We start from the raw sequence: 10,052 nt of genomic DNA, 5'->3' as shown, positions 1-10,052 counted from the left end.
CACTTGTAGTTCATTTTACTCCTGTTTGATCTCTGTTCACTTTCCACTTTTCAGTTCGTCACTACATATATCCTCGTGCAAAGAAAAGCTATTTCCAAAGTTTCTCATGTTGATGCGGGGTCTTCCGAACCTCTGCGCAAAAACACGTACCAAAGCCAATCCATTTCAAAGTAGTTTGTTAGAACCCAGTGCATTTCAGGCCTCAGGGGCCCTTCATCAGGGGAAACTGGAAAAAACGTGCAGGAATGGTCTTAGATCTCGAAATGCCATGAACATCAGTTGCTTCAAATTTATATTTTCTTTAGCGATCTGCTGCTTGATGTGTTCAATCTGTGGTATTAGATGAATTAACTGTTGAAATCCAGGGATGTTTCCCGATGGTGTTTTTGCCACTGTCAGCTTGGCCTGTGGATGGAGTCGTTGGAGAGTCATATTTCATATGTCCTGCAGAACCTGGATTGTCACTAGGAGCTGGTTGCTTCTCATACAAAGGTTTAATGCATGTGCCCTCTGGGGTTTGAAGCAGCTCGGATCCAGCACAGGCCTGGCCGGGGATGGACTTGCTTTGATGCTTTTCATCTTGCTCTTATGTAGTCTGGATTTTCTGCTGCTCTCCTTCACGATGTGGCCGAAAGGTCTCGAAGGATCCAACGGTTTTATTAATCTGTTTTCCATTTGTCTTAGGCAGCCGTATGAAGGTCGATGGCACACTGGACCTGTTGATTTCTCTGCTCTGATTAGTAATCATTGAACTCTCTCGAAAATGATCTTTAAGCTCTGCTATCGTTTGTTTTGAAATTCCAGGGCCAATTGACTGTACTTTTTCATGTACTTCTCTTTGAAATGTTTGATTGTTGTCTTTGCTGTCTTTTTCACTTTTGTGAGAATCACCATGAACAATGACTTTTAAGTCCCATCATGTATCATCTTTGCTGTGCGTCTGAATGCCACTGAGTTTATTATTATCACTTTCTATTTCCTCCCTGGTCCTAGACATAACTTTGTGTGGGCTGGTGGTTACGACTATGATGTGATTTCCTTTTTGCTCTTGATTAGAGTTGTCCTGGGTTACATATGTTTTCTGAAGAGCAACGTCCTCTTTGCTGTCTAAAGTATATGTTCTTTGAGTGTAAGACTGGTCTAATGTGCTAGGCAGATCATTCCATTCAATTTGCTCCCATTCAAACAAAGGTAGGTTCTTTCCAGTAACCTTAACTCCTCTTCTCCTTTTTCTTACTGATATCCAGGCTCCGTCTGTTTCATCATAGGTACTCTCAGGTGATTTTCGGGACAGTGGAAGAATCCTGAATACATCGCCAGGGATGTTGGTGACTCGACGTGAGTCAGATTAAAGGCAGAATTTGCAAAGGGGGTCCCATGAATTTTTGGCCCCGGGCTTGGCGGCCATCTAGGGAACCCTACCAAACCCACACATTTCTGAAAACTACACACCCGGGGGATTCTAGTGAGGTATGGGTTGCGTGGATCCCCCAACGTTTCCTTTCCCAGAATCCCCTGCAAACCTCAATTTTACCTGAAACAATCACTTTTTTCACACATTTCTGTGTGGGAAAGTTGTGGCATCACCGGGCTGACACAAATTTCCTACCACCCAGCGTTCCCCCGGGTCTCCCAATAAAAATGGTGCCTCACTCTTGAGGGAGGCCCAAGTACCCGTGACAGGCAGGGGCCCAAAACGTATTGAGGCGACATCAAAATTGGCTATCACCAAACAACCTGGTTTTGCAAGGGGGGTCACCTGGGTTTTTGGCCCCGTGCTCGGCGGCCATCTAGGGAATCCTACCAAACCCACACATTTCTGAAAACTAGACACCCGGGGGATTCCAGGGAGGTATGGCTTTTTTCACACTTTTTTGTGTGGGAAAGTTGTGGCAATACCACAAAAATGTGTGAAAATGTGTGAAAAAAGACTTCTGCATTTTGTTTTAGTCACTTTTTTGGAGCACAGCTTCCTTCAGCGGAGTCAGACTGTGAGCTTTAGCTGAACAGGTCTCCACGGGGCTGAACAGGAAAAAAGGTCCCCAGGGTAAATCTACTCACTTTTGCAGCGGATCCTGTGTGCCCTAGTGCAAGCAAACCCACAATGCCCCTCTCTTCTGTGCAGAGCCCCTGTGCCCACCCTAGAGGCATGGCCAGGGAAATGAGTACACACTCCCCTTAGGTCACTCAAAAATGGTTCTTGAGGGAAGCACCTCTCCCACTGGGATTGGTGCCTGGCTGGCTAGAAGAAGCATAGACAGGGCAGGCCATGGTGTGACGTACATCTGTCTGTGACAGGGGAGGCCCATTTGAAGATTATTTAGTTCCTGGGCACTGCCCGGATGGTCTCCTATCAGAGGAATAGACAACATCCTCACACCCAAGCCCTTTGTCTTAGCTCTGGGAGCAAGTTCACACCTAATCAAGGAGGTATTTATCAGCTGGGTCAAAGGAACATTTGGTGAAATATTTGTTACAAATCCGACTTTACCAATAAATTGGATTTGTAATAAATGCTTTGCATTGTCACTTTTGTGGTCGTACAGTGTGTGCTACAGTCCACTAATGACATTAACTTACAGGCCATGGGTACACTTTGTACCATATTCTAGGTACTTTTAGGAAAGTTAAACATGGCAATTAGGAGTATAGCTAATTTTGACACACTTTAGGGGTCAGAGCACCAGCACTGGGGCCTGGTTAACACAGTCCCAGTGCACAGAGTAAAAAAAACAGCAGCATAAGTCCCCAAAAAATAGGGGTGGTCATGCAAAAAGGCACTTTACTACAATAAAATGGCATACAAAACACAGAACCACCATGTGGTGGGCTGTCAGAAATGCGTGACAAGTGATGAGAAATACATGCTGGTGCGTGGCACCAGCACTCACTCACACAAATTAAGTACTGAGTTTTCTCCAAGCTCAGAATAAAGTCCATAGGAGCTCATTATGAGCTTGGTGGACCGCCTGCCACTCTGTCAGGCCAGCAGGGGCCTTCTTCTCGACACTCCCAGCAGAAGATGGTCACATCGTTTAGACATCCCTTCTTATCAGGCAGAGACTTTGTCGCCAAAGCACAGCCGCCACTTCATTTTCTCCAAAGTTGGATGCAAAGCAGCTTACCATATTTTTAGAGAATGATAGGCATACATTTTTGTCCTATTGAATGAACTTTTCTCCTGTCATCCATTAAAGGACCACAAAGAAAAATATGAGTCTAGGGAATAAAAACCCTTAGATTGGCTGGCTGCTACTTCCAGTAAAATGTGGTAGCCACAATTCCAGGACTTGGGGATTCAGTCACTGTTTCATGAAAAAAAAGAGCCATAAGAATGGAAGAGGAGCATCCCCGGCCCGCGGGGTTATGTCTGAGATGGCGTTGTAACAGGACTCTCCAGCAATTTTTTTTTTAAATGCTAATTTTGCCAGTGGTTCACAGACCTCATGGCTAGGATCGCCAACCTCACGGTGACTCCTAAGATCTGAAAACCCTGACCCGGGATGACAAACTGATGCCAAGTACCATGGCAGGGACCGTAAACCCACAGCAAGATTCATGGGCCTGTACTTAACTTTTTCTGGGACTCGAGGAAACAGAACAGAAGGTACAATACAGGCTTGTGGTGAGTTTGCAAACACTATTATAGGGTCCACAAATCCTAACAAAATAAAGAAATAAAACAGGGCCTGGCAGAAAGCCAAGCTGTGCTGGCAAACCACTGTGCAGTGCGGGTTGACTTCCCATGGCGGGTTTAGTGCAGGGCTTCGCTGTAAGCCAGGCCTGTATCCAACCCCTGTTGTGCACACTCGAAAGCCATGCACATTAGGGCTTTGCTGCCCACAGTGGGGTTGGCACAGGCCTGCATCTAAGTTTGCTGTGAACAGCTGAAGACCATGCTCAGTTGGGGTTGGCTATCCAAGATGGGTTGAGCGCAGGGAATTTTTGGAAGTGGTATATGGTGAGAAACAAACAAAACTTTAACAAAAAGTTTAAAGTGAGGCTATGGTTATCTGTGGTGATAACACCTACGTTTAGGTTAAGAACATCACTGATGAAACAGAGTGGTTGTGATTGAAAGCAAATTAAGACCAAAAGTTCTCTTTTATTTGCAAGTTATGATTAAAACCGCAATCTTTAGATCACATAACAGACATGCAAATCATAACATGCACACCAACAACAATCCTCATGACCTCACAATATTATGCAAAAACTGTAGCGTGCTATGAAAAGATTGGTAACAAGTCGGGAGTGCAAAGCGGTCAAAAGAGGCGGCAGCATTGCAGAAATAATTGCATTCTCTGTCACAATTACCTGAACTGCTAGGAGGAGTGTCTGAAGCTGTTTAGTTATTCTTTAGCGCTTCCTATAATTATTGTAATACTGCAATTACTGACCCTAATTTGCAAAATTAGTTGTTGTTGGCTTTCACGTTAAAATCGAAACTCTCCCACCCCTTTATTTTGAGAAAGAGAATACTGCCACCATTCATCGAGATACAAATTTTATAGAAAGTGTTGGAAAATTTGTGAAGCAAATGTAGGTCAATAATCGGGATCTACACCAGTGCTTAATTTGAGCCGGTGGTTTCCGATGCTCAGCACCAGCACTTAATCATCAACACCGGCACTTTCATGAGCACCAGTTAAGGACACATTAATTTATAGTAGGCACAGGGAGATTAAGTGATTACCCAGAATCACAGGATGTTGAGCCGACGCCAAGACTCGAAGCTGGTTCTCTAGCTCCGAAGTCGGCAGCTCTGACCATTACGCCACATCCTCTCCCCACTTTCTTGGTTAATAGTTGGTTCTGTTTTTGGTGGCGCTTATATCAGAAATGGGCTGGTGCAAGCTGCTTCCTGACGAGAGCCCAGGCACTTATTTTTTTGAAAATTAACCACTGATCTACACATAAAGTCAGTCATGTAATGCTAATTTTGCACACTCCTACTGAAGAGCCATTTTGTGTCATTTAGCTGAAGGTTGGCCATGAAATGTTTTTAAATCAATATCTTCTGTTGCTGCTTCCAGTTCCTGATTAAAAAATGCTTTTTATTTATGTTAATATGTGATTTAACTAAAAAGAAGAAAATGTTGTTGATTCAGTAAGGAAAGGAACATATTTTAGTGATATAGTTTTCTATGTCTGCAGTTCCCTTTGACTGGGCTAGTAGGGTTCATAGTTTCGCAAACTGTTTACCTAATTGTCACATGACGCTAATTTTGACGTTGAAAATCCCAAACCCTGATTTGTACATTTCAATAAAGAAATGATGCTTAAGAACAGGGAAGCTATGCTAATATGGTGCATTTCCTGCAGTCCTAAATTTAGGGTTAGGAGCTGGAAAAGAGAAGGTTATTGGTGCCAGGTGGCTGTCCACATATATATGCCTGCAACCACCACAAAGTCAGAACTTAACATTTCACATGAACATTCAGATTCTGAGAGAATATCAAAACAACCTATAAAATTGAAGATTAACTGGCACATGCATCAACAATGCCATTTGCGATTCCTTATTAGCGAAAAATAAGGATTCGCTAATAAGGAATAGCAAAAGGCTATGCATGTAGAAATCGCTTAAAAAATAGCGATTTCTAAACATTCCTTAATTGCAACTCGCAAATTGCGAGTTGCAATTAAGGAATACCTCCCCATTCATTCCTATGGGCCTAGAGGCCCATAGGAATGAATGGGAAGACATTCTCAATTTGCGATTCTCAATTAGAGAATCGCAAATTGCTCATGCAATTTCAAGGGTGCCAGGTTGTCAAAAGGACACCCTGTTGCACCCCTGAAATCTGCATATGAGTACATTTTACACACACACATGCCCCAAGGGCATGTGTGTGTGTAAAATGGAACCTTGAAAAATGCACTTTAGTGCATTTTTCTAAGTTTTTGCAAATTACCATGAAGTTCAACTTCATGGTAATTTGCTCCCCCTATTAGCGAAATCGCTAATTTTTTTACTTTAATGCATTGCATTTAAGGAATCTCAATTTGGGATTCCTTAAATGCAATCGCAATTTAAGTAATCGCAATTTAGAGATTCCTTAAATTGCGATTTTTGCATTTGGGATGATACATCCCAAATGCAAAAATACCGGTCGCAAAGAGGCAGATTTTGAGAATCTACCCGTTTGCGACCAGGGTTTCCTTTGATGCATGTGGGCCAAAGAGGCTTATTACAATCTCGGTCGGAAACCTGAGGTCGGAGGCTTTCCAACCGAGATCGTCAGTTTCAATTCTGACCACCTAATTACAATCTCGGTGGTGGAAATTGAAACCGGCCGGTCATTCCGGCAGGATTCCGACAGACTCAAGAAGCCCGTCGGCCAGTCAGAGACCGGCCCGTAATCCCAATGGACAGCGTTTCCGCCATTGAGATTACGATGCTTGGTTTCCGACAGGCTTTCCATGCTGGGCCTTCTGACATGAAAAGCATGTTGGAAAGTGAGTTTTGTGGCCCCTAGCAAGGTTCCCTTCTCCTTGTGCCTCCAGTTGGGGGCTGAGGGGGCACCTATGGATCCCCCCTGTTGATCCATGCACCGTGTGGCAGGCACATTGAGGGGCCTGCCACGCGGTGCAGGGATGAACGCATCCTCCCATTTCCCTATGGGAGCTTGTGCTACTGCCAGTTTACAGCCATAGCACGAGCTCCCCATAGGGAAATGTTAGCAGGTGACCGCACCATGTGTGGTCGCATCATAGTTAGGCGGTTGGGACCTACGTCGATCGGCTGCAACTCCGACCGACATCATCTTAAATGTCTCCTCAGAATGAAAGGAAATTGAGCACCGCTTTTATTAGTGTTTAAGGGTAGGCATGTGTACTCTTGGAAAAATAAATTAGAAGTGGAGAAATAAAAGCTACATGTGCTAATCCACGTCTTGTATTTTCATACCTGCAGGAAAAAGTACATGACCCCATCCTCTTCTCTCCCAAAGACAACCCTCTCCCCATTCAAACATGGAACGCTGGCCTTAACGCGCTACACTGCTCTCTCTCCCTCGCCGACTCTGTTAAATCTCACGGCATCACTATCAACAATAAACTCACACTAAATTCCCATGTAAAGAACTCAGCTAGAAGGGCACTCTTCAAACTCCGGCATCTCAAAAAAATCAAACCTTTTATTCCAGCTGAAGACTTCAAATTAATTATCCAGTCTCTGGTCCTATCCAAAATCGACTACGGAAATGCCCTTCTCTCTGGGGCTCCCAAAATCCACCTTGCCCCCATCAAATCCGTCCTCAACCTCGCTGCCAGACTAACAACAAACTGTAAATGTTTTGACCACATCTCCCCTGCCCTCAAAACCCTCAAGTGGCTCCCCATCGAAGGCAGATCCTCCTATAAAATTGCCTGTATTACTCACAAAGCCCTTTATCAGAAGACTCCAACCTACCTTGCAACTAAACTTAAAAAAGCCGGCTGTGCCCGAACACTGAGAAGCACAAACTCTCTTCTCCTCATACCCCCCCTACTCAAAAAAAAGCCTCGAAGTCTCGCTCCTTCTCTGGCAAGGCCCCAACCATTTGGAACGCCCTCCCCTAAGACCTTCGATGCAACCCCTCCTATTCCAGCTTCAAAAGAGACCTTAAAATTCATTTTCTCACTAAATTTGGGGGATAGTAAATCCCGGTACTCCTTTCTGACTACTCCCCCCCCCTCCTTTCTTAGGCAACTACTTCTACCCCCCCCCACACTCACCCACCCCCTTCCTGACATCCTCCTCACCTCCATCCCCCTCGTTTTACGCCCCCACTCCCTACTATATCCAATGAGTCCACCTTGGCAAACTGTGAAATCAGTATTTTCAAGATCATTCTGGTTCTTTCAATTTGTTTTCAGTTCATCCTACATGTACCTCTGCCCACGATGTCCCCTAAATTGTTCCCTTTACTTTGTTCGACCACCTGTATAACCTGTTTCTTTCAAATGCTATGATTGTATTCTTCCGTATGTACTTTGCTGATGTAAAGCGCTCTGATACCCTCGGGTGGAGCTAGCGCTATATAAAACCTTTCAATAAATAAATGAGTAGAAATCTATGACTTGTGCAGATTTGCCTGGGTAGTTCTGGAGATATATGAGAATCCATTAAATAACCTTTCAAAGGTGTGAGGAATTGATTGATGTGTAGACCTCTGACTCTGTAAGAACAAGCCTTTTTAAATGTATTGACACTTAATATCTTGTGAGAAAGAACGCATTTGAAGGATTCTGACCGAGGGACACTCAAATAGAAGTACTTTCTTATTCATGGCTGAAGTTGATGTCTACAAGATGGAGGACTTATTTGACATTTTCTTGCTCAGAAGAAAGAGACAAGTAAAGAGAAACAGCCCCCACTGGTAAAAACCCTTACCTATGTAACCAGCCCTTCTCTCCCATCCCAAAATACAGGAAGAATAGCAGAAACAAGTCATAAAACAGTGCTAATGTGAATGATGCCTATTGCTAATTACCACCCCATTGAAGTTGGGAATGGTTCTGTTGACAACAAATGCAAACAAATACCACAGCCCACGTGTAAATGACCATTGGCTACGTCCAGGCCCTGGCCTAGAATGGGACATAAAGCGTATAAAATATGACAAAGAGGGGTTACTTTAGGTTACGTAATCAAGTAAAGATGCGATTTCTTAGAGGGGAAAGGACAATGCCCTAAATGGCCCTGCAGATGTTTAATTGTAGCTAACGGCAGTAATGAATCAAAAGCTCATTCTTAGATCAATTATGTATAAATAAGATGAAATAAGTTATAGCCAGAAAGCATAAGCTGTAAATGAAATGTGTATATTACACATCAATGCGTAATACAATCTCAAGTTAGGAGGTTACTAGTGGTGCATAATGTCACGGCTCAGGGCCACACCAGTAAAGGAGCAAATATGTCTGAGAAAGTCTAACACAATATAGAAGATTGAGGGGGGAAAAGAAGGGCCTTTTTTAGAAGACGGCAGCCAGGATACTCAATCACGAATACCGTGGCTGTCCCGTCCTCTGTACTGCTAGTGCATGATAGCCTTGGGCACTTCTAATAAGGGGAACAGGATAGCCGCATCATTTTGATGAAGATCCCAGCTGCCAAACTCTAAATTATGCCGTACGTTTTCTCCCTATGTGTGCATCATAAGAGTCCAGTTTACTGAGGATGTCAATGTTTCGACCCTATAAAGAGGTGATTAGGGTGGGTCATCATCGGCCAGTTTCTGAGCCAATGAAAGAATGGCTACACTTCAGAAGTGAAGGAATTGTAATTGTAATTTTTCGGTGAGTAGCACGCTACTCCGGAACACATAAAGGATTAATGTTGAATTAGTATAGTGAAATATGAAAGTAATTTGAGTGGTGGATATGTTAGTCAGTTATTTGGATTGAGAAGGGTAGGGGAGGGATGGAAGAGGGAAAAAGGTTTGCATTTCTATAGCGCTTGCTACCCCTGATGGGATGTTGAAGCATTTTTTTGGCGAGTAGCACACTACTCCAGAACCCATAAAGGATTAGTGTTGAAAATTAGTATAGTGAAATATGAAAGTAATTTGAGTGGTGGATATGTTATTCAAATATTTGGATAGAGTAGGGTTGCGGCGAGATAGAAGAGGGAAAGAGGTTTGCATTTATATAGCGCTTGCTACCCCTGATGGGATGTTGAAGCACTTTTTTGGCGAGTAGCACACTACTCTGGAACCCATAAAGGAATGAAGGAACTGGAGTAATATGGGAGTGCACAGCTGAGTATAGTGAAGCACCTTACAAACCATGGAGATATGGCTCTCTGGCCCTTGTAAACCACAAAGTTCCGGCTCAGGTGTGCAATCAACAAAGGCACCATTCTACAGAAGATGGCAAGGGAAGGGAAACTGGCTTAGCAGGCGAGGCATCCAGGAAGCATGGGTTCTGCCATCAGCAAGAAAACTGGGCAGCCAAATTAAACGTCCCCCGAAGTGAGGATTACGCCCAAAGGGTGCCCGGCTACAAAAGTCAGGCAAGCTTGAAGCTCACTCAACAGCAGGAAATCCGGGGACTACCTTGGA

The 10,052-nt window shown here is 43.9% G+C and overlaps 1 pseudogene; it reads right to left on the bottom strand.

Annotated features, from left to right (window-relative positions):
* Nucleotides 1-202: 202 nt before the first annotated feature.
* On the bottom strand, nt 203-9,850 carry LOC146868809 (uncharacterized; annotated as a pseudogene).
* Between the last annotated feature and the right edge of the window lie 202 nt (nt 9,851-10,052).

This window comes from Triturus cristatus, chromosome 1_2 (genome assembly GCF_964204655.1).
Source record: "Triturus cristatus chromosome 1_2, aTriCri1.1, whole genome shotgun sequence".
Classification (NCBI taxonomy): Eukaryota; Metazoa; Chordata; class Amphibia; order Caudata; family Salamandridae; genus Triturus; species Triturus cristatus.
This window is presented reverse-complemented; position numbering and strand designations above follow the sequence as displayed.